Genomic DNA, 23,861 nt, shown 5'->3' on the forward strand with positions numbered 1-23,861 from the left:
TGACTTGGGCTAGGGGGCACACATATTTCTAGGAGGAGGGATCCCATTTTCTTCACACCAGTTTCCATAGCATCTTCATCATCATCATCATCCTCTTATTTCTGCCCTTGATCACATCCTCTGAAAAGCTGGCAGATGTGAAACCTGAGCTACCCATGGGCTTCCGTGCATGCCATAGCAGTAGGCATCCAAAATGGTTCAGATCATCTCTAATTTCTCTCTGGATCATATGTCTCCTTCAGAAAAAGGGTGGTGAGCAGATGTGCAAAACAGAGACAGAGATACTATGATAATCATATTTCTCTTTTACAAAAGGGAGGGGTGAGTGTGTGTATTAGGGTGGGCAGGGAGAGAGAAGTATTTATGCAGAAGAACAGCAGAAACTTAAAACATGAGTATAAGATTGGATACATCAACTGTGTGCAAAAGTTTCCTAGTGAGAATATTTCCTTTTGGATGATTTAACAAATGTAAGCTGGATCAAGTCTCCATTATGCAAGAAATATGTTAGGTTTCTTCTCTAGCTATGCACAAATGGCTGGGGAAAGCTGGATATAGTCCCATCCTATAAACCCGAATCAGAAATAAATTAAAAGATTTATAAATTGGAGGTGCAATTCTTCAGCTACATTGGTTTAAAGATGGTGAAATGAATGACTAAAGCATTCACTCACAGTGTTTTATGAAGCAGATCTAATGTGCAGGTTTTGTGACCTGCAGTGACTTTAACTTCTCAGTAAATCAAAAAGCTTAACAAATATTAAGATGGCAAAGATTACCTGTGTGTGCCAGATTTTATCTTTTATCCGTTATCATTTAGGAAATGAAAAGCTTGAGTCGGAAATCAGACAACCAGTCACATGACTCGGGCGGTCTGGCAGCCCCACAAGACAAGAACCTGCAGGAGACACAGAAACTACACATTCACTGATTAGTTTTTAGTCCTTAAGAAATGGCTCTTTTTATTGTTATTATTGTTAGCAACCAATGAGCTTTAGAATCAGAGCAATTCCTTTCTAAATTCCACTGTGATGAAAATTCATTATCACAAGCTAGAGGAAGCAGCTGGGTGTATAGCTTAGCTCACTGCCCCAGGCTTAGGGGCAGCTCCACACACATGTGAGCTTCAGAGGTGTTCAGATTTGGGGTACAGACCACCAGCACCTGTTTGCCAACACAGAGGCCAAAGAATTCTCCTTTTTCAGTCTTGGCCCAGAGCAGCAGGAACCTGGCTGATGGATAGGATCTTGGCTAAGCCACAGGTTATAGATCCACAGCATATGGGGAGATCTACTACAGTTCAAGTACAGCATGCCCTTGGTTTGGTAATACTGAGAGCGCAGGAGGAAGCTGCCCCAGCACAGGTGTCTACAGCCCTCCAAGTATGACACAGACCTTCAGGGTGAAACAAATACTTATCTTCTACCCCAGCTCCCAGCATTTCCCAAACTAAGGGCTGAGAGAGTCAGTGTAAGATTAGTAACTACTGCCAAAGCAGAGTTGGATTTTTTTGAATATTTTTAAAATATTTGCTGATAGATTAAATTAACATCAGGTCTGCTGGTGGGATGCTGAGGTGGAGCGGATAAGGCCTTCTTCAAGGCCACAGAATAATGTAGAGGCATAATTGCAACAAGAATTTGAGCCTTTCTAAGGTCCAGCCTCAAATCCATGCAAAACAACGTCATCAGCTCTATTAGCTTGCAATTTTTTCTTCCTTTTCCATACAGAAATGTAGATAATTGCAAAGGTTAGTTAATCTCCATAACAAAACCAGACCTACAACAATCACATCAGCTATGGGTGACACTGCAGGTACCAGGTTTGCATAAGTTGTCTTTGCTCCAGGAAGGTCTTCCCCTCCTTGCACCCCTACAGCCCCTTTTCCCAAAACCAAAAGCATTTATGGCCATCCCTTCCTCTTCCATCTCACAGCCATAAGTGAATACACGTTGAACATAAATTAAAGCCCAAGGAGAAAGCAAATGGAAAGAGTTCCATAAAACGGATGATCCATTTTTTTTTCAGAATGTAACATCTCAGTTTAAAAATGGCATCAGTTTTCTTCTATTTGGAAGCAATACTACAGCTGTTTAATACCAGGAGATGTTGATTTAAAGCACAGCAAATAACAACCAGCTTCTCCTTTCAGCTGATACAAAAAAAAAATGTGAGAAAAATAAGAAGACCATTCAGTAAAATGAAAAATAGTGCTGGGTTTACACCGTTATTTCCTATATAACTGTTCCTCTGTCACAGCCTGAAAAGGACTGTGGGCCAAAACCAGACAAAATGAACCATTTCCATTGCTTCTCCTTGATGCGAACTGGTAAGAAAACCAAAAATAACTCCAAGCAACCCTGCTGCTGGGGTAATCAGCTTCATACCTACAGTGTGTTCCTCATCAAGCAATATTTGGCCCAACATGTAATGCAAACATAATGCTATATCCACAATAAATTACCAAGTAGTTTGCAGGTAAATCAACAGAACAGCTTATATATCAATAAATAGAGGCCAGCAATTAAAAACAACAAAACAAGTCAAGTCAATAGAGGATCCAACTTCAAAGAAAGAAACTGGGATCCTCTGTGTTAAGTACACAGTTTTGCTGTAGGTTCAAACATGTATTAGTGCTCCGTTACAAGAGCATGTAGTGATAGGACAAGGGGGAATGGTTTCAAACTGAAAAAAAGTAGGTTTAGATTAGATACTAGAAAAAAATCTTTACTGTGAGGGTGGTAAGGCACAGGAACAGGTTGCCTAGAGTAGTTGTGGTTGCCCCATCCCTGAAAGCATTCAAGGCCAGGGTGGAAGAAAATCTGAGCAACCTGGTCTAGTGGAAGGTGTTGGAACTAGGGGGGGTTGGAACTACATAATCTTTAAGGTCTCCTCCAACCCAGACCGTTCTATGATTCTGTGATTCCACTACATCCATTCTAAAACTACTGTGGAAACTCAGCATTAAAGACTAATATTTGTCCTGAAAGTCAGGCCACCTCCTGTGGAAAAGATGGAAATGCAAGTCTCCAAGACTGTGTAGATAGACATCTGCATTCTAATAATAATCCTTCGATAATGTGTTATATAATAGGTATGTATTTGATATAATTAATTAATTATAGTGTATTTATGGAATCTTCACATCTGCCTTCTATTTTTAAACTTCTGGATTTGACATTAAAGGAAATTGTGAACTAATGTCCCTGTATTGGAGCATGAACAGAACAACCTCTGTCAACAACTAGCAAAAGGCCAAAAGGTAACTGTACAGTCTGCTCTGAGCAAGGGCTGCTGTGTATCTCTTTTCTGCCAAAAGCATACTGCAACTCAGCAAGTCAGTTTTCTGCCCTGCTCTCCCTGACTTTGGGAAGATGTCTCACAGTGTGCAGTCACCCCTGCCACAGGCACAGCCTGACACCTCTGGCCAGTGGCAGATGTATGGGGATGACGGCAGCTTGCTTTCTATGTCCTACCCACTTCTGCCTTGCTCATACCTTGATAGCTCTGGGGTAAACCCTTGCTCTCCACACCAAAAACATGGCATCTGCATGAGCCTGAGTCTGACCAAAGGATTTAACTGACACCTGTCTTGCTTCACTTACCAGCCTTGTACTCCAAACATACTGATAACTGAAGGTCAAAATAAACCAGAAAACCCAAACAACCCCACAAAACAAAACAAGCAACAAAAGAAAAACATCCAGAAAAACAAACCAACCCTACACTGCACAGTTTCATCACCGTTGCTTGACCACCTTACTCCAGGGCCTGAAATTACATGCAAAGACAAATTTGCCATTAAGACAGTGACCAGAGCAGCATGGGGTGAAATCCTCTGTTTCATCAGGGAGTGGGACAATATTCCTCAAAGAGGCACAGATGTCTCCATCAGTACAAGTATCTGAACCCTTATTTTTACATCCATTGTTTACACTCACTGAAGAAAAGGCACTACCATACTGCTTTCTGTTCCTACCCATCACCAGAACTGGTTTTAAATCATGTTTGCTCACACCGAGCGGACCTTGTAGAAGCTCATGGCTGAAGCATTTCTGAGCTGACTCAGAAGCTGTGGCACAAAAGTAGAGAACCTGCAGAAACAGAAATAGAAACTGTGGTACAGGTACAAGTAGAAAGCTTTCTTGTTCTACATGGACAAGTCTGAGTAAAGAGCATGGCAAGTCCATGGTTACTTTGACACAAACTACATGCAGTGGCACTACATTCACATTGTTGTTAGCTGCAGGGTGAGAAACTTTAATTATAAAACTTCTGCTATTAAATGGGCTTTAGTAACTAAATGCATTGCCATTTCTTCACTTCTTATTACAATTTAATTTACCAATTCATTTTTCTGTTCTCTGAGTTCTTAATAAAATTAATAGCTGGCATCTTCTAGCCCTGCTCCCTTTCATATTCTTGCCAATAGAGTAACATCATAGCATTTTGCAGAAATGTGGTTTGAGCTATTTGACATTTTTATGTCAAGTACCTTTTATATGCAATTCTAGTATTTGTTTTACTCTCCATTGTTTCTAATATCCCCTGAGAATCTTGAAAGTAACATTATTTCCTTAACAAGTTTGGCCTTTCTTCCTCCTACTTAGCAAATCATTTTCTTGTGGCCTTACTACTCGCTGTTATAGAATATAAGCAACAGCTACAAAACATTGTTGCTCACATACATCTGGGCTAGCAAAAAGAATCTAGAAATAAATAAGCATGTATCTTGTTTTCTTCCTAATTTTTGACACTCTGCAAGGAGACCACTGGAGAATATCTCCCCAGGCACTGAGTTGTTCACTCCTCCACTAAACTTCTGTTACACTTGAAAAATCCCTTAATACTTTGCTTCTCCAGCTATAAAATTGAGCCTGTGATAATAATCCTGTCATACCTTGTTGTTATTTAAAATAAGAGGAGGAATAGCATTTGATGGAAGGTCTTATGGAAACCTCTTTAAATTTTGAGAAAGGCAGGTCCCGGCAGATAAACTCCCACATGGGAATCCAATACACAAGATGGAAACCAGGACATACAGCTGAGGCATAATTAAAGATGACCAAGTGGATCAAGTTAAATGAACTCATAGCTTTCTTTTTCTAAGGTGCAAAGCTCACTGCTTTTACTTTGTTTCCTTCATCTTTTTTTTGTTGCTACCACGTGCATTTTTTCCAGACCATCAAGGTTTTTCTTTGGAAATATCTTTGTAGTTACCAAATGTCTTTTAGTTGGTCAGTGCCAGGGATTACATTCTTCAGAGTGAAACAAGATGCATTCAAGTCCTTAATCAAAGTCCCTCAGCACATGGCATGGGGGTTTTAAAATCTTTCCATGGGGCTGCATGGACTCAGACTCCAGTCATTAGGTCCATGGGATACCACAGAGCTGAGTACCACAGGGACCTGGCTTCCAGTGTCCCAGCCTTTCCCTTCCCTGTAAACCTATTTGCAAAGCATTTAGTGGACTTGAATACTCTGGGTTCCCTCTTACCTATCCCTTGGTTTTGCCTTCTAGCCTGTCAAAGAGAAACTGTTCCCAGGCCTTGTCCTCAGCAATATAAGTAGCAAAATAGGCAAAGGTGGTTAACATAGGAATTCTCTCGTGACAGCACGTATGCATTCATAATTTTAGCATGCAGCAATTTTTAGGACTTACATATATTTAAGAACCACAGAGACTGGAAGCTCCCAGCTCTTAATTTCAAGGTTGTGGCGGGGAAGGGGAGGAAGAAGGCCAAGCTGAAGTGTTTATGGGAGGCAACACATGTAATTGAATCTCACCAGCCCTCACACAAACTGCCCAGGACACTGCTTGCACAGGCAGAGGGACAGCAAAACCAGAATATTTTTTGTCTGCATTTCACAGACCTTTGTTGGTTTTCTTTGAATGCTGCTTTCCAAAGAATGTACCTGGGATAAGTAACTCAGCCAACAGGCCAAAGGAGTCACAATGGCTATTTAATTATGAAACTCTTCTAAGCACTCATAAATTAATTAATGTGGTGTCCAGCTGAGGCGAATAAAGGTTAACATATTCTATTAGTACCAAGTGTCACAAGAATTTCATAGAATTGTTTAGATAGGAAAAAACATCTAAGATCCTTGAGACCAAGATTAGCCTAACACTGCCAAGTCCATCACTGAGCCATGTCACTCAGTGCCACATCTACACATCTTTTAAACATTTCCGGGGATGGTGACTCCACCACTTCCCTGAGCAGCCATTTCCAATGCCTGACCACCCTTTCCATGAAGAAATTTTCCCTAATATCCAATCTAAACCTGCAACTTGAGGCCATTTCCCCTTGTGCTGTCACTTGTTACCTGGGAGAAGAGGTTGACCCCCACCTGGCTACAGCCTCATTTCAGGGAGTTGTAAGGAGTGACAAGGATCCCCACCAAGCTTCCTTTTCTCCAGGCTGAACAACCCCAGCTTGTTCAGCGCCTCCTCCTAAAACCTGTGATTCAGAATCTTATTCAGCTTCATGGCCCTTCTCTGGACACACTCCAGCACTTCACTGGCACTTGCAATGAGGGGCCGAGAACTGAGTACAGTATTGAAAGCGTGACCTCACCAGTGTGAGTACAGGGGGATGATCACTGCCCTGGTCCTACTGGCCTTATCAAACGCCATGGTTCATTAAATATAGAATCTAAAAATTATGTCCCTCTTAATAGAAATTATTCTGAATAGTTGTGACTTATTAATTTAGACATAAATTTAATTAGCAGCTGATTTCAATTGAGTCTCAATCTGAACAATAAGTTGTGCTGTAAGCCACATACTGGAAGCACTATCTAAAATGAAATATGGAACTCTGAGGTACGATGCTTGTTGGTATTCTCAGTTCCTATCCCTGCACCCTGATGTGTAAGAACAGCACACCTCTCCAGCACAGAATTCCATTAAAAAAAAAAAAAATAGGGGGAAAACCTGTCTCCCACCAAATTCCAATAGTTAAGGATCTCTTTGAAATAGAATTGCTGAAAAGTTAAGTGGGCTCTTCCAGGACAAAGAACAGGATGGAACAGCTCAGCCACCATGGATGGAAAAAGCATAAGAAGTCCATGTTGAGGAGATGCAGTAAAACACATCACAAGACTACAAGAGGAGGGAACCTGCTAACTCTTATCCACAAAACACTAATGCCAAACTCATCCTCCTGAGACCCCCCTTCACCATGTCCCTGCTGCAGCCAGTGGCACATTCTGCTCCTCAGAGCTGTGTCCATGCTTCCCTACAGAGCTGTAGGGATCCAGGAGCACCCCACACAGCACCACCCTTTGCTATTTCAGCAGGGCCACTTAAATTCTTCATGACTCGGTTTTCCCCTCTATACAAGAGGGATAAAACTGCAGTCTTGGCAGAGATCGGAGAACCTTAATTCACTAATGTCTATAAACCCCTCTGAGGTTCTTATTCGGAAGGCACAGCAAAAACGCAAAGTATTATCACTGATTCAAACTGACCTTCCCCTTGAAATATCACCATTTGAGCTATAATTCCAAATCCTGACTCTAACCAAGTGCTACGCTCTGGGATTAACCACATTAATGCTTAAAGCTGTTGCTCTTTTTTTTCCCCCAGTGTTCACAAGCTAATGCTTGTAGGGGTCTAATCTTGGACAATTCCTTAATGATACAGATTTTCAGATGAAAATTACTGCTACATTTTCCTGTCTTCTAACAGATTTTAGTCTCACTGCATGTACAATGTTGGAATGTTGTTTAATTAAAAATATAACATTTTTTTGGATAGTCTTTCCTAATTTGAGTGTATCTATCTGTTGTCTGCACACAAACTGTAAATCATTGTATTAAGAGTGATTACACACCCACTGACACAGAAAATTCGTGATCGGGTTGTGAGACATAAGAGGTTTACCAGATTGAATGTGGCATGGCCACATATTCTACAGAATTTATTATTATTTCTAATCAATCCTCCTCCTCTAAACCAAGATCCCTTAACTATAGCACTCTCACTGTACTTAAGAAGGACATTTCAAATGGATGTATTTTCGAAATACACTTACATAGCTACACACAGCAGTGCTGCAGTCACATTTTTGAACACAAGGTTACGGGCAAGTGGTTGGGTTGTCATTGTTAGGCCAAATCTGGCTTCACTTGTACAGAGCTAGGGTATGGTCTGAGTGTATGCTGGTTGTTTCTCAGCAGCAAAATACCCTAAAATAATAGGGTGAAAAGTCTGGCGTCAACCCTATTTTCTCAATTGTTGATCTGCCCTGGGGCTCTGCACAGGCACTGCTCCTGCCACCATCATTCAGGCTGTCTCCAGTAAGGGGCCTTAAGCTGGTGCAATTTAAGAAGATTCCTCATCCCTGCAACACCAGGCTGCTATGATTTCATTACATGCCCAGAAATAAGCACTGGGGAATCATTATTATTATTACTGGAATAAATAGTCTTAAATCTTGTTAACCTGTGAACTAAATAAATAAGCTAACCAGACGTGTGGTAAAGGACATAATGCTGATTGTAGCAATGGCAAATGCGACCAAGGGAGAAGAAGCTTCCCAGGCCTGTCATCACAGGAGCCAGGATGCCATGGCAGAAATGCATTTGTTAGAAGTGGGCATACCAGTTATGTTTATTATGGTTAATTCTAATACAGAAAAGATCCCACCTGGGGAGGGGACAGGCGAAGCCAACCACATTCTCGCCTTGGGATGGACTACCATCCCTGGGGGTCCCTGCAGTGCACAGCAGCACTGCCATGTGCAGCTCAGTGCACAGCCACCCGACCTGAGATTCAGCATTTAGGGTAAAAAAGGGCAAATTGGCCCCCACAGCACAAGTGGTAAGGTGATCTATGCGGTGCGCTGCATTGTGCTCTGGGGCACGGCCTCAGGGTGCTCCTGAAATACCTCAAAGTGGAATTTGCTCTCATGGGAAGCAATGGTTAAGAAGTTCAGCTTTTCACTGGCCTATTAAACTCCCCAGTTTTAGAGTGCCCAGAAACTTGGCATTTCAAGGAACACCCAAAGGACAAAGACATCTACATATTTTGTCCCAGAATCCCGGACTACAAAAGTCGGACAAAGGGACAGACAGAGGATGAGCGAGATTAACAGGCCAAGTAGGTCAGGACCAGTGTGATTCTCAGGCCAGTACAACACAGCACATTGAGAAAGCTTCCAAGAAGCGTAAACAGGAATGGATGTTTGAGACAATGAATGCCCTAATTGGATGCCCATTCTCAACGCTTCCCTCAATTAAGAAGAATCATGGATAATTCTGCCAAGATATTGATGGACAATGTAAGCATTGGCTTGAAAACTTTGCAATTTAATGAACCAAACCCTACCCAGTTGTGAGTTACAAGAGATCCAAAAATAAATCCAGCAGAAAACAGTCCGGTGATATTTAAGTCAAAAAGTTACAAAATTATAAATCACTGAATCTTAATAATTTCTCATCAGAGTTACTACAGTGCATAGCTTTTGATTTCATGTGTTAGCTTCATGAAGTTTCTGAAAGCCTTGGAAGACTGGGTGTTCCAGAAGACAGAATAAGCAGCTGTGTTACCCCTTTAAATTAAGAAAAAGGAGTCAACTTTTGCTGAAATTAAAGATGAAAAGTTCCACTGACAGTCTCACACATTGACAGTCTCTTAAAACACAGGTGCTGAGCCAACTGTAAGCACACCTCAGCCCTGAAGTGAGAGGTAACTACAGAGCTCTGGACAGACTGATCTGCAGTGACTCGAACATGCACTCAGGAAACAACAGCTGAAGTCCTATTGCAACAACAGTGTGAGATTAACACTGAAATGACACATGTTGCAGATATTTTAATCTCTTCATCAATCAGCTTGGTGTCCTGCTATGTCATTACAGCGTGAGGACTTAGTGGCCACTTGTGTTTATCAATGGCTTTGAGGCCAAAGTCTCACTGCCCAGACTGTTTAAACTGGTTCTTTCATAGCTGCACTGCAAGAGCTGAAGAAAGTTTTGGGGTGATCCTGTGCTTTTAGAGGCAACCAAGAACACCATCCCTGTAAAGGGAAGCTTTCAAAAACTCCCTTATGCTTCATCTGCATTTTGAGGGCCATTATTACAAAATCAGCCCAGGCCTTGGCCTTGCCTACAAATTCCATTTTCCTCCAGCAGCAGGAAGCCTACAAGGGCAATGTGAGCACAATACTGGGTACAACTAATTTCTTTAGTGACAGGACAAAGCTCAGGCACACAATAGATAGAGGCCATATGTCTAGTGGAAGAACTTCAGTGTGATATAGTTAGCTGTGTCATCTGTGTGATGCACTGGCTGTCAGCAGAAAGAGAAGTGCATTGAGAAATGCTCTTCCACTGGCAATACTCAGTATTACACATGCTAAGGTCTAATTAAAAGGAATAAAAAACCTTAGAGCAAAAATGTTTGTGTGTTAGAAGAACTCAAATACGTATATAAAAGGGAGGAGAAATTAGAAAACTTCCTGAGTCAGAAGTGATGGCACACTTCTGCTCAAAAATCTGCTGCTCTGATTTCAGTGCAGACCAGGCAGTGTTTGGTTGTTCCCAATGCAGAATCATTTTATGCTAGTTGAGAGCAGTCAAACCCCTTGCTTCATAAAAGAGATGGGAAGATTGGCTCAGCAGCATCATTTAAACTTGCCCCCAAATGTTTGCAGATAGACCTTTGAAAAAAAGGACAAATAAACACGTGACCTTGTATAATAGTCCCATTCCTCTCTCTTCTCTGCATAAAAACACAGGCTCACCCAGATTTAACAGTACTGTATTAAATACATTTTTGCAAAGGTTCCTTTCAATCTACCGCAACCTTTCACTTGTGAAACTTTGTGCCCAGGGCATCACCGTGAGGTCAAAATGACAAGGAGCAGAACCAACAGTCCAACAGTAATGCTCCAACACCTGGTACTCTCACTTGCATCGTTGTTTCGTCTGGTGTGCACATCACAGCATTAAAAAAATTACTGGCTCCTTGAGAAACCTGACAAATCAGCACTGATAGGATTGCAGACTGCTGACAGCAGCAATGGGAGATGCATTTTACAGAGTACACCGGGGTGATCAGATGTGTAAGGTTAGAAGAACTGACCAGAATTGTGGAAAGAGGAAGCAATCAATGACTTAGGGAGCAGTTGCTTAAACAAGAACATCCAGCGAGCACTAACTAACAAACAAAGTAAAGGGGAACGGGCAAGTCATCAAGGGCAGCATCGGTTCGGGGCACGCACAGGCCTGGCTGGCAGCACAGCAGTCACAACAAATCAGACAAGACAAAGCTGGAGGAGTCCCCAGGACCCACAGCTCAGGCAGCTGGTACAAGGTCTAGGTCCATCTCTGCCCTGTGTGATGGGAAGAAGGTGATACCGCATCGAGAGCACCAGTGCTGGAGCAGGCACTGGCTGCATAGTCTGTAAACAAAGAGGAGGACAAAACAAGATAAGCTGCTTCACAAAAGATGCCATGAGGTGTCCAAAAAAACTAGAAAAATAATGGGCTTGTACCTCTGCTGACATTTGCCTTTGTGCAAGCACAGTCTTTTGAAATGAAGGGCTGTATTATTAATGTATGAACTTTAATAATATGAAAGGCTTGAAGTGTATATTATTGCTTAGTATAGCTACATACTTAGGATAGAACTGAACACCATCAAGCATTTAAATCATAAAAAACCCCACGTGGCTCTTGGGCTTTGTGATTTAAAAAACTTGAAAGCACTCAGAAACCAAATCGCTTCTGGCAGTCATTTCACCCATCCTCTCCTCTGCCTGCCAGCACACTCAGGTGCTCGCGAACTGGGAGGGGTGAAGTGGCACAGATTTGGCTGATAGTTCATGCAAAATATTTTTTCCCATACACAGTGCATTCAGGTAGCCTACTAACTTCCCATACTCCATTGCTCACAGTGCCAAAGGGTCTCCTAGAGTGGATGATGTCATTACTGTCCCAGATTGGATGATATCCAACCCCACAAGACCAAATTCAGTTAAGTTCTTAAGCCTCTATCTAACCTAAGTAAAGGAGTAGACTCTTGAGCCATACACTTATTTATTAGACAGATTACTAATTATCTACAAGATGTGCCTAGAGGCCCTAGAGAGCCTTTAAGATGGCTGTGCGATTATATCTAAAGAAAATATAAATTGTTTATGTTAAAAATGTACATAAAAATACTTAAATTTATTCAGAGAGAAAGTTAGCAAGCACCTGTGCGTACATTTTCTTTCGTGCGCACACACACAGAATCACCATCGTGGTTTTTTGAAAATTAAAAAAAAAAAGAAAAAAAATGCTCTCATAGATGTTTCCAGAAAATAAAAATTATTACAAATAACAAAGTATATATTCACATTTTTAATTAAAATGAATACTCTCTATTCTTACCTTACCTAGCTCTCATGCTGAGTGTCCTTATTATAGGACCACAGAAATGTTCCTGCTACCCGACATTGCTTTAAATTGCTAGGTTTGGGGGAGGAGGGTAGGTGGGTGTGGTGGGTGTGTTTGTTGTTTTCCTGTTGGGTTTAAGTCTCTTACAAATTTTACAAGGCTGCATACACTTAGCAGAGATCCATTTTCACATGTGTCTCTCTTCCATAAAAGCTGCTCACTTATTTTAAATATAGCTACAAGCCAAGAGAAAATGATTAGGAAAAGCACTATCATTAGTTTAGCACCATCAGGACAGTGTTTATATGAGTTTATACGACAGAGGATCTCATATTTGAATAACACATGCATATTGTCCTTAGACAAGAAAAAAAAATCTAACCAACCATGTAAGCCAAGTCACGAAATTTAATTAGGAAGATAAGAGTTGGGTTTTAATTTTTATTTTTTAGGTTACAGAAAAAGATAATTTTAGGCAGCAAATTAGCATCTTCTAATAATCTTAGACAAAAATGATTTTGTTTTGCTTTGGTTTGTAAATTAGCTCATGATTAAAGTATCTCTCTAGTTGAGCTTCATTGTCTTTTGTGCCTATTTTCTGAATGCAGCCCTGACCTGAATACTCTTGTAGCTCAAGTACAAGATTTGAAAGCATGAGAGGAACAATTATTATAAAGTGAAGTACTTACAGTTTTACTGCAAAATCAATGAACTTTCAAGTGATTTTTATCATATTTTGCAGCTGTTCTGTTTGCTTTGAATGATGTTTATCACATCAAAAACTGCAGTACTTTTAAAGGATGCTTTATCTAGGAACTTCTTCCACCTTTATTTTCTTGCCCCACCCTGTGCTGTAAATGCAAGGATATTTTTATCTTGTGATTTTCCCCTGCCTCAGAAGTCCTCTCTCTCAACACTTAGACCAGTGCCTTTGCTCAATCCCTGCCCTGTTCTCTCTCATAGTTCTTTAAATGAGGAAAAGTTCCAAGTTCCCAACTGAATTCACAGTTTTGCAGCAGTTCAGTTATATGTCCCCATTGAAGGCTACCTCTGTGACCCGTATACTATCTAAAGGAATGATCCCATGTGATCTCAGTGTGCACAAGCTCAGACTGTCTGTCAGGAGCCACAGAGGCAGGAGTGGTGAGTGGCACTCCTTCTGTGGGACCAGATCCTTAATGTCCTGCGGACACTAGATGTAAATAATCCGCTAACTTCAGTGGCATAGAGTTAGAAGCATACCTCATCTCATTCTCTGCTACATCTCTTTCCAAATCCATCCTCTACCTCAAGGAAAGCCATCTCCTTCCCCAAATGGGATTGCTAAAGTCATGAGATTAACAAGAAGCCCTGCTCGCTTACCTTTCCCCACCTTGCCTTTTCAGCCAACGCTGTATGCTCTAGGCAACGCTTGCCATATATCTGCTTCTCCTTCCCAAATGCTGTGGATTCTGTTGGATGTTAGCAACTGAACCCTACAAACCTTTATCCCTGGGCAGAGCTACCTTAGCAGTTCCTTGGACTCCAACAAATCTATATAATTATTCATAAAACCATAGAATGGTTTGAGTTGGAAGAGACCTTAAAACCATCTAGTTCCAATTCCCCTGCCATAGGCAGGGACACCTCCCACTAAACAAGGCTGTTCCCAGCCCTGCCCAACCTGGCCTTGATTATGGCCAGGGATGGGGCAGCCACAACTTCTCTGGACAAGCTGTTGCAGCACCTCACTACCCTCGTGATGAAGCATTATTACTGTGGTACTCCACTGGACGAGCCATTACACACACTTCATAAATGGAAGGCCTCTTACCTCAGATCATTTACAATCCAGGCTCAAACCAGATCCAGCAGGGGCAAAACATACATGAGGGGAGGTGAAAGACAAGAGAATGAGGTGAACACAAAAGGCAAACAAACAAGCTCAAAATATATATAGACTGGCACAGTCTTTTAAGCATTGCAGCAGAAGAGAATTTGTTCATGGTGCTATACCCAGCAGCACTATATAATAAAATTATATTTCGTACATTTACCAGTACATAAAATTAATGCAGCTGTGTAATTCCTATTATACTTCCTTATGTAATTCATATCATTCCTATGTTTAAATCTGTTTAAATCAATAGAAATTTAATTTTATTTAAATGCTTACTGATCACCGGCAAAACCTTTGCTTTCTTTTTTTTTTATTTTCTAACCTGAATTATTTGTTTTACAGAGCTAATACAGAGCTGTACTCATGCTGTTTCACAGTTCAAGTAACTGTCAGTCAGACCTACTTTTAAATCCCTTTCACTGACCTTTGAGACAACATCCTTGGATGATTCTGACCAAAATAGAGATTATGGAAGTTTTGCAATGTACCACTCCGCTGCTTAACAGGAGTGAATGATCCTTAGTATGGCCACTCCTTGGTACCTGGCCAGATAGGTACGTCTGCCATGGGAAATAAGGTAAAAACACATCAGCTAAAACCAAAGTGAAGGCGGTGACCACAGCCCATCTAATATATGGCATACCTCTGGGCCCAAGGAAAAGAACAGAGAAAGACTTTGCATGAAAAATGTATGAACCGCTCTGTAAATTACATAAATACTTAAAAAGATAAATTTCAGGGGAAATACTACTTTGAGGATGTGTATTGGCAGCTATACCACTACAAGAGCATTTATTTAATGGATCACACCCTGGAGCACTTGAACCATCATTACTTATCTTCTGACCAAGCAGGATCATAACAATTCCCTTAAACCCTTCCCCTGGGGCTGCCTAATTGGCCTTTATTTAAATTTACCTGGTTACAGCCTTACAATCATAGTGTCCAGCCTGTGTCTTGTATCCTCTAGCTTTTCATCTTTTCACTTCTTCTTTTCTCTCTTTTCCAAAACTGCTGTTAATTTGATTTAAAAATTGACAAACCTAAGCAAGAATATAAGACATCCAACTGGGATTATATGTGCAGTACGAGCGATTTCAAGTGGGAAAGGTATTTGAATACTTGGAACACAGATCACATTCTTCCAAATGCAAAAAAAAGGTCCCACTTATACCTATTCCAAATTATACTTTTACCTAGGTACTCCTACAAACATACCCATCCTGATGCAAACGGAAAAAAGAAGTGGGTGTTGGTGCAAGTCTCATTCTACAAAAAAAAAAAGCAGCACAATTCAATTTTTAATAAAATTAGGAAGAGCTTAATTTCAGAATTGTGTTGGTATTTTCTCTAATGTCAATATTTACAGTGCATATACATAAAAATACAGAATTATACTTGGTGGGTTTTGTACTTCACTGCAAAAAGATTGAACCAGTTGCTACTTAAACCTGGAAAAGGTTTTCCTCCTGGAAAAAATCTTCTCTCCAGTTTGAGTGCCTTAAAACTGCTTGACACTAAAATACATAGGTTCTTTACTAATTTTTTTTCAAAAAGTTGTTTTTACAGATTACTATAAGTGCTGTGTATGTCACAGAACAAAATTTTTAAAAAATGTAAAGATATAACAAAAGGAAATTTTTGCTTCTGCCAATAATTTTGAAAGAAAAAATACATACTGTGCAAATGAGATTTGATAAACTTCATAAACAGTAGACAAGCATCAATGTTATTGTTTATTTTCACCTCTTCCATACTGACTGAATCTCTATTATCTCCCATTTTGAATCCAAAAGCTGTGATTAAACTGCAGCACATATTACAGCACAACACAACAATATTTTCCAGTGACAGAAAACCCACTTCAACCCTTAAGTTGCTCCAACAGTTAATTATCCTCATGATAGAAATGTGCCTTATATCTAGTCTGAATAACTCAAGCCTCATCTTCCAACACTGGACTCTTACAACTTTTTGATCACATCAGTACTTGTATTTTTTCCCTCTGTAGATATATTAATCACTGTTTAACCTTCAATTTGATGAATAAAATTTATTAAATAAATTCCTTTGCTCCCTCATTCCAAACCAGGTTTCCATTCAGATAATTCTTTCTGTCACTCTTCCCTGAACTCTTAAGCTTTCTAACTTCCTTGTGAAGCGTGCCCCCTTGGAGCAGACACAGTAGCAGATGCTTCTCCTTAAAGTTTTTTTCCTGTCTCCAAGTCAAGGGATTTGTCCTTCTGGCCACATTCAGCTGTAATCCAGAATTTCTCTGCTGGAGCCTCAGCAGATTCCCAGTATCACATAAAGCGATTTGGCTGCTAGAAGAGCCAGGTGAAAGGAAACAGAAAGAAAAGTTGTTAAGAAAGGCAAGTCTGCATACTTAGTTTGTTTCCACTGCTGCCCTGAATTCAGCCGTGCACAGGTGCAGCTCATAAGCAGCTTTCTGCAGCTTTGAGGCTTATTTCATTTGTATTGCTAATGCTGCAGTGGGAGAAGCCACAGCAAACCTGTAAGCACCAAAATCCAAGCATATGCAGCATCTCCTTAGGCAGGCCTTCCATCTCACTTGTTCCCTTAGATTACGAGCATAAAAAACACATGATCAAAACCTGCAGGAAAACATTCGATACAGATAGGGTACAGCTCTTGTAACGGGAGCACTAAGTTTGGGGAAACCTGTTATCTGGCACAAATTCTAGGGCAAAGTGCTTATTTCAGCTAGTTGCAGCACAAAAGCTTTAAAGAACATTAAGGAGGAAAATGACACTGAAAACGGTTCCCTCTGCAACATTACCTGCTCTCAGATGGGCTAATACCCTCTGTGGTTTTGCAAGGCATTAGTGAAAAAGAAATAATAATAAAAGAAGTCCAACAGCAAGTAAAGAGCCCTCAGGGTCTGGGCCAGAAATTCGTACTAAAACAGCATTAGTAGTGACTGTAAGCCTCTCTAAGAAGGTTTCAGAAAACAGACAAGTAGTCAAGATGCTTACAATTTTAATGGATTGTCTGTCTTTTCTAAGAAATAACTTGCAGGGATGAATCCAAGCCCTGCAAAAGCTGGTGTCGGAGGTCTTGCTGACAGACTGCTCTGCGTGCTGTCCCCACAGACTCCCTGGTTAGTGTGTGTATGAATGCAGAACCGAACCAAAGCCTTTGTGCAGTGAAATGCAATGTTTTGGAGGAGTTTTAAACATCTACATGCCTTCCGAGCCATTTGTGTGTGTTAAAGAATCAGTGAGTCTTTTTTATATAAGTGTCCTTGCATTCTGTATACTATCAAGTATCTTGAATGACATTCCCTAAGATCATTATACTGCCTTAAAAAGCTTCTTCACTCGATTTATTTGATGCTGAAGTAATGTATTTGATGAAAGTTCTATTTAGAAGATAAATGCTTGGGCCTTATGAAGCATCTATTAAACAAGTGTAACTTATTGTCCTGAACTATTCTGTGTCACACAGACAGCTTATAAAGGAGTGGCGTCTCCCTTACTCTGTATAAAAGATGGTGGCAGGTTGTGATGGTGTGTGTTTGGAATGTTAGGGAAGGCAGGCTCTAGGTAAGCAATAAATTGCTGTATATATTGCCTAGGAGCAGGTTAGAAATTTCCCTTGTTCATTGGCATTAACAACCCCCCCAAAGGACAACACTTCCAAAAGCACAAAGTTTAACACAGTAATAAAAACACATCTTAAAAGCTCAAACCCCCATGTTCCAGTGCTTAGAAAAGGTGGCAGCTTGACAGACCTGGAGACTGACAGCAGCAGTGTCAGCTTTCCTCACACTTCTCTGCCAAAGCACCTCAACCTTGACCTGAAGAGAAAACCACGAAGGGTTTGAGTGGGATTTCATGCCCATTCACTCTGGCATCTCTGCTGAGATTGCCAACAAGGGGGCCAATTAGTGGCTGCTTTGGAGAATGGGTTTTTTTGCTGTGTGGAAATGACACCTGTCCACTGAAACTGGGCAGAGACCCTCCAATTCCTGGGGGCCAGCCACTGTGCAGCCACTGCAAGGGTTACTGCTCCTGCCTACTCCCCTTGCACCAGGCATGCAGCAACTCCATGTTGTTGGCTAAGTGGGACCAAATGCATTTTCCTTTCCCAACAAGTAGTCCTTTCTGATTTAAAATAGTAACCTCGTGTTAAAGATTTAATTTAAAAAACTGATTCTTACTATTCAAGATCCTGGATCCTGAATGAAGATCAAAAGGCCACCTTTGCTGTGCAACCAAATAAAATCCTATCAAGAACTTGCACCAGGGCAGAAGGAGATGAAGAAATAATGTTTCAGCCTTTTTTATTAAGCAAAGGGAAAATGAAACTTTCCTGCTGGGCTCTTTGCCTCCTCACAAGACCTAATTGGCAAATTTCTCCTGTGCTTCCTTGGTCTTCAGTGCAACAGCAGCGACCTTATAAGTCAGTAAAAGAGAGTGTTACAGGAAGGCTCTCCCCTCACCAGGAGATGGACAAGCTTGAGCAAGCTGGTCCAAAACATGGGATTGTATCATAAAACCATCAATTGATCTTCATGGCCAAGAAGGGAGTAGCTGCCACTGTAATATGGGTAGACATAGGTCTCTTTAATTTAGCTACCGTAAAAGTCATTCACACTTTAATTAATGACCCATCAGTGCAGTTTGAATAGCAGCCCATTTGCAGTGTAAACTTTGAAATATCACTTAATGAAATGGGAAACTTCATTACAGATTAAAATAACTTTATAAATATTATCCTTCATAAATTCCAGTCCATTCAGCTTCACTTTGTCAGACAAAAAAATGTAAAAGTCATTCTCTTTGAAATCAGACATCACCCTCCAGTTCATCTGTCACTAAGTCAAGCTTGCTAACCTCTCTAAGGATGTCATCTGACTAGAGTTTTCTATCATTCTTTGTCATTCCAGGTGCACTTCTTGACAATTTTTTTAGATCCCTGTCCAGAGTCTCCTCCAGGAATCTAGAAGGACCATGAAGATTGCATCAAGGACTTGATTAAACAACAGACAACATGACTATCCAGCACAGAAGCTCTCACAGAAAATGATTGACAGCTGATGCCCTAAGCAAAACTGCTGTTTATAAAGTCCTTTTCAGTCCAGCTACATTAGTCTCTCCACAAAGCAGAAGTCAGTACACTGCTATCAAAACCAAGTCTGTGACTGATAATACTGAACTCTTCATTACCCCAAGTGTTGCTGCAAGTAATACCATGGGTTTGGACACTACCTTTCAATAAAGGCTTATTATTATAAATATTCAGCTTATGTCCTGACGAGAACAAACAGCTTTGCAGCCAAGGTGAAAAGGGTGAATTGCAAGTAGGTCTAGGTTATGATAGAGATAGTGCCCTATTTTTGTGAAGTGACCTTGTAGCCTGGCACTGAACACAAACTCAGTGGAATAAACTGGATCCTGTGTATTCAGACAAAACTGGTTGGGTATTAGCAGTTTTTAGAAAAACTAAATCGTGGAAGGAAGAAGTTCTTTCAAATGATGCATAGAAGGGTTCTTCTGTTGTTTTAGCCTGATATTTCTAATGCTCTTGTTAAGGTTTAAATCTTAGCAAAGGCTTAGAGGGGGGTTTATACAGTTTCTTGAATTAGATAAGGTACCACAGAGAAATAGCTTCTGGCATTACAGCCCATGTAACTTATAAGAAGAGAGACTTGTCCTGGCCTCCTTTCCTAAATTCACTTTCTCTCCACTCCAGAGGTGGCTGCATGCAGTACTGGCTGTCCAGAGCTGGCCGTGCACCAGAATCTCTCGGCAGGAGAGCTGCTGATCTCTCCCTGGGAAGAGCACCCAGATTGCTTTGCCTAAAGTGACAACGCACCCTTCTGGTTCCTTTGTCCACTCTGTATTTCAGCCTATTTAACCAACAGCTTCTAAAGATAAAAATAATAAAAGGAAGGCATTACTTCCCAGAACTATGAATACATTGATTCATATGTTCTGGGCAGTTGCCCTGCCAGCTTTGTTGTAAGAGGAAAAAGGAATGATGAAAAAGACTTTCATTGGACTGAGTTCCTTATTGCACTTGTGTGCTGTGTGAGTGAAATTAATCAAGACCATCACTGGATCTGCTGATGTGTTGTTCCCTGAAAATCTGGGGCCAATAGGGGTGTTTGATCTTCTAAGGTGGACTAGAGCGATGGTCCAGAGTTACAAAATGTGCTCGTATCCTGCAGAAACTCACAGAAAGCAGCAGAGACAAGGGATTCCCGGAATACACACACCATAATAGAACCCCTTTCAGATTATGTCCTGTACATTTATTACCTCTGAAGGGAGCTCATTTTCACCTGTCCCAGGCATATCAAAGGTCCTTTTTACCTCAGCATCTTAAAATCTCACAACTACATGAAACATGTAGTATCCCAAGAAAGTACAAGCACTATTATGTACCAAGAGTTCAGTGGGGAGCTCAAGACCACACTGAAACACCATGGTCAAACAGAGAACTGAACCAAATTTCCAGTGGTGTAACTTTGCAGAAATTTCAGGAATAGATCATACACAGTTGAAATACTGATGGTCAACGGAGAGCAAAACTAATGGGGCAGTTCAGAGCCAGAAGAGAAGATGAGCTACTGCCTTGCCTTGCTAAGAAACAATTATAAAGGCCAGCCCATCCCCCATTCATTCATTAAAGGAGAGCAAAATTCATTTCCTGGAGACAAGAAAGCCAGAGAAAAAAGTCACTTATTTTTTAGTGAAAGGTAAACCATTGCTTACTAGTGCAATGAATATCTAGACTGGGAGGAATCAATCCTACTCTAGCAAGAAATTCCTCCTGATAGCAAACATATGTCCAAGAAAAATATTTAAACATTAAACTGTAAACTTAGAGAATTTTTCTGAAAAACCTAAGTATCTTCCTGCTTAAGAAAAAAAAGTGTTCCTAGGGTGTTTTAGTCATCCTTTTAAAGTTTAAATCTCTAAAATATTTTCTCTTCTACCTCATCAGTGATTCTCCTCTCACAACAGCCGCAACACAGGCCATTCATGCAGTTCAAGGCACTCAAGCCAGCTCCCATCATCAGCTTTCCCACTGAATTTGTGCCAGTTAATGTGCATGCATGTTTGAAAAGAGGAGTCATATTCAGCAGCAGCTTCTGGAGAGTGATTCAGACGAAAGTTTTTGTTGGTCCAACAGGATGGTTTTGTCACCTTTAATGTCTTTCTCAACTCACCCTTCAATCTTTCCAAGCAACAGTCCCGTGCATGCCCAGCATAAATAGCCAGTCACTGGTACAGGATTAACACATCCATGCCACACTAAATAGGGCAAGTCTTGAATTGCACTTGCTGACACCTTCAGCAGGGATGGTGCACTGAATCCTGCCCTAGGACACCTGCCTGGCACCTTTATCCCGGGATCACCCAGTCTGTGGCTGAGAATAATCACCTCAGAGCAGAAAAGAGTCAGCTCTTGAACTGCTGCAATCTACAAGCCAATATACGAAAGAAAACTGGAGCCAGTGGCAGTTTGCTGTAGTATTCTGGGCGATAAATAGTAGCAATTCAAGAGCTGCTGGGCCATCCCCCTCTGGAGCCAGCAGTTGCAGGAGAAGGAAGCACAGGGGAAGGCGACTGGTTGGGCACCAATGCTTGAGCCATACCAGTTTTATCCGAAGCCGTAAGTGAGCCAACACCTCAGCTAAAGTGATGCGTCTCCCCAAAAATTGCACATCTTTCCTCCAAAGAGGTCACTAGGGAGGAGGTGAAGGTAAAACACAGAGAATACAGGCAATTGAAGTAACAGTCTCACAGTCCACAGGCGAGCCATACCCTGAAGATCAGAATGCCACCTGAGTGAGGAAAATGTGCATAAGAGAGCTGAACTTATTTAAGGCCCTGTACTCAGTCTAATGAACAGGTAAACACTCAGGCTGTTCACAGGACCACATGACTACACAGCATTGCCCAAGACCTCACACCAGTTTTGCAGTCAATAAAACAGAAACACTATTTCACAGAGATGCAGCTGGGAATCCCTTAATGATATCTGGTGAAGGTTTTGGGAGGCTAAAATGCTATGTGCCTTTCAACTGAAAAATATTATTTAATATGACACAATTACCAAGCAGCAAAAAAACACAGGACCCCACAAAATTACCAGAGCTGTTTCTGTGCAGAGGCAATGCAGGCAATTGTCTGTGGCAACAAACTGCCAGGATCAGCAAAACAGGCAAACAAGGACTTCACTACATCAGTTGTCCAGAAAGCCAGACCAGCTTTTTCTGTCTCCAGGAGAAGTATCTCAGTGCCCAGGGCATTTTCCACTGCTGAGAGGAAAAGGGTTGTTCCCTCAGGAAGAGCCACCACTTCTCCCAGACCTGCTGTGAAGGGTCCCATCACTGGAATCAACGCTGCATGGCCATTTCTCATGCCTCTTTTCCTCTGGGGGAAGGGGTGGCCTCTCCTGGCTGTCATACTGAAGGCATTCAAATTCAGTGGTGCCTACATTGCTGAGAAGCCTTGAACAAAAATTGCATGTAATAATTTCCAATGTCAACAAAGTTATTCACATGACCCAACCAACATGGCAGTAAATACTTTGATTCATGTGACAAAAAACTACTACCTGAACTAAGCATTGTAGGATCGGGTTCACAGATCATCTGTGATGGCCCAAGCAGTGTTTATGCAGTATCAGAAATAGACATGTGAAGAGTTTGCAGTTTAGGGCCTCCATCCAGCAATCCATGCTGGCAGACCTGTAAAGGGGTTTGGACGTAGTACAATGAATGATAACAGTAAACAATGGGAGAGAAGAGAGTGAGGGTCATAACTGCAAGACCATCTGGTTGTTTCCATTTGCTGTGTACACATCTTGCTAGTCCTGCCGCTGGAAAGGCAGAGAGGTTTGTTGGAATATCGAGTTACTAATAAATAGTTGCATTGATATCTCATATACCATTATATATTATTCTGTCACTAGTTGTGGCAGCATTTTGGATACTGGTTTCTGGGAAGGCCAAAGCATGAATGTTTCTGAATGGAAGTATATCAATATTCAAAATAATTTGGTACACGTGACAGTTTTCTTATAAGAAATTTTAAGCATTATTTAATGTGTGAGTGTTTTTCCTTTTCCTATAACATTGTCTGTAAGAGTTCTTAATTCTCTTGCTGGGATCATCAGCACTTGTATGATCAAGCCCATAGCCAGCATTCTAGGTACAAGGATAAAAGAATAAATTACAATAAAATGAGGAATGCTGAATGCTCTTTGGTAGGACACATGAAGGAAACTCAATTATTTTTAATTAGTTGATATGGATCGATATTTGATTTATTCTTAGTGAATCTCCACTAAGCTTCCAAATCAATGAAAAGAACACGGATCAGGCAGATGTATCTTGCTCTGCACTCTACCTGCAACCAGATGTGGGCTTTACTAAACCACATGTGGGAGTGAAAACAGAGCCAAGGGCCCTTCTCAGAGAATCACCTGCAACTTGACCATATGGTTTCAACCTTGGAGTCAGGTAGCAAGGGCATTCCAGCCTTTTGCAATCTGCAAGTTGACCGAGTGGGAGACATGCTCAGAGATACTGTGAACTATCCAGGAGGGGCA

The sequence above is a fragment of the Corvus cornix genome, chromosome 3 (genome assembly GCF_000738735.6).
Source record: "Corvus cornix cornix isolate S_Up_H32 chromosome 3, ASM73873v5, whole genome shotgun sequence".
NCBI classification, from domain to species: domain Eukaryota; kingdom Metazoa; phylum Chordata; class Aves; order Passeriformes; family Corvidae; genus Corvus; species Corvus cornix.